A 2,481-nucleotide genomic window follows, 5' to 3' on the forward strand; every position below is an offset into this window, starting at 1 on the left:
TTTCAGCCTATGGAGTAAGTTTTCTTATGAAAGAATTCTCTCTTGCTTTTAATTGCTTCTGACCCCCCTTTTGGGTGTGCAAAGTTTCTGTCCTGTCTGTTGTCTGTACATGTTTTGAAAGTCTCAAATTAAGCTTCCTCTGTTATTTGTTCTAGTTCCTATTGCCATCCAGATGTTTTGTTTTTCATTTTGTGGAGGTTAGCAATTAAGAATTTAGAAATATGCAACATGAGTCTAAGTACAGTACACAAGTACAGCTGATGTTGTCCCTTCTTTTGCTCTGCTCTGCATGCCCAAGTGAACCCACTGGTCTCTTGCATAAACAGAACAAATTGTTACCCATTTTGTTCCAGTATTCAATTCAGTTTTTCTGTTCCTTAGAATTTTAGAGTTGAGTGCCCTTGTTTATTATTTCTCCACTGATACAAGTGCTCATTAACACAAATTGTTTAAGAGGCTTTCTCTCTTGTAGATCGGCCAGATGTGGCTGTGAGCCAGTCAATCCATGCTCTTTTTAACATGGAGCCAATCAGCTGTGGCCACACCCCTATTTCCAGAATCAGAATCAGAATCAAATTTCCAATCAGAAACAGGCTAGAGTCTGTGCCAGTTCCAGGACTCATTAGTGCTCGTCATTGGCCACGCTTGCATTCTTTTGCTGGTTCAGGAGCTGACACAGAGGTCAAACATCATGCAGACTTCCAGGTTAGGGACTTGAGGGACAGCGCCATCCCCTGCCCACAGGACGGAGGAAGCTGTTCTACAGAGGCAGGTTGGCAGAGGGGCACATGGCCTGCTGGCAGTGCGCGGCTCCACCAGTGTGCACAGCAGGAAGAGGAGGAGGCAGGGAGCAGCCTTGTCTGCAGGGAGGGCTGGGGCTCGGGTACCGCAAGGTAAAATAGAAGGAAATATTATTGAAGACCACATCTGAAGAGAATTTATCATCCTGGTTTCCAGCTATAGAGTTTCAAAGAGAGAATATGCTAGTGTACCAGAGTTCGGCAACCACTCTGGTAATGTAAACATACAGATATTTTCCCATTATACCTGCAACTGGCTTTATGGCCCCACCTACTTGCATCAGACAAGTTTTTAAAATGTTGAAAATGGAGATGGACAACATGGAAAAGTGGGGAAAAAGTGTCAAAATGTCCAAATAAATGAGAAAAGTGAGACACTGTGCCATTGGAGAGCAGCCATAGCATGATTTGGTTTTCTGTTAATTTGCACAACTGGATATTGCTGGAATCTCCCTTCTTGCATTATGTGATCAGGATGTTAAGTGTTTACTCCATCACAGGAAAAGGCAACAGATTTTCGAAGACCAGAACCATTCCTGATGCTTTCTGCACTTGACTATAGTCTCTCCAAGTCTTGAACTGTTGAGTGTTTCAGTCTGGAAATTGATGAACAAGGTTCTGATGAGGAAAGTGTCATATTGTGGTTGACAAGATGTCTGAGCCCTGAGGTCTTGCAGAGCGCACTCACCCAGCCTGCATTTTAGCCTGACAAATGAGTCCATAAATGTCATTGTTCTTGGGTGAATTTTCTGGCAGGTTTGTGTTGGACACAGCGGTCTAGGCCAAAGCCTTTTAGAATTTGCTCCAGCTTTGGATCTCGGCCAACATATAATATATCTTATTTTCTCAAATGGAATCTTTTAGAGATGCTTTTACATTCTATAAACTTCTTTCAGATGGATGGCACAGGGGCGCTGTGGTTAGCATTGCCGCCTCACAGCGCTGGGGCCCTGGGTTATTTCAGACCTGGGGTACTATGTATGGAGTTTGTATGTTCTCCATGTGAAACTTAATGCTAGATTAATTCACCTCTGGGAACATTGGTGTGAGAGTGAGTGTGTCTGTCCTTGTATGCCCTGCAAAGGACTGGTGTCCTATCCAGGGTGTATCCTGCCTTGCACCTATTTGTCAGGATAGGCTCTGGCTCCCCCGTGACCATGTATTGGATAAAGCTATTAGAAAATGGATAGATGGAAACTTTTTTTTTCCTGAGACAAACATATTTAAGACATTTTGAGCTCTGAAAAAAAATAACCTCATGCACTTTATTATGTAATTACCTAATTATAATGTACACTCAGGCGGAGAAAATGAGAGCAGACAACTCAGGCCTTCAGCATCTGAACATGAGAGCCTAGCTGCAGAGGAAAAGCTGCTGGAAAGTGTTTGTTTCCTTGAGTTTCACATTGTTAAAAAATATAATTGAAGAAAGCAAAGGGGATTTTAAGAAATATCCATTAGTAGAAAATACTTTGGAGTTTTAGACCTGTATTTTAGCAGAATGTAACTGTTTAGTGTCCTTTATTATCCAAATTACATTCAAACCTTTTGGAACTTTTAAGAGTCTCGCACCAAAAAAAAAAAATCTGCTATGGACAGTGTTTAATCTTAATACAAGTTGAGAGAAAACTTTGAACCATTGTGCCATTTTTTGGCGCTTTTCAAGACCACGGTTCTTCCC

This window comes from Atractosteus spatula, chromosome 7 (assembly GCF_055471065.1).
Source record: "Atractosteus spatula isolate fAtrSpa1 chromosome 7, fAtrSpa1.hap1, whole genome shotgun sequence".
NCBI lineage: Eukaryota > Metazoa > Chordata > Actinopteri > Semionotiformes > Lepisosteidae > Atractosteus > Atractosteus spatula.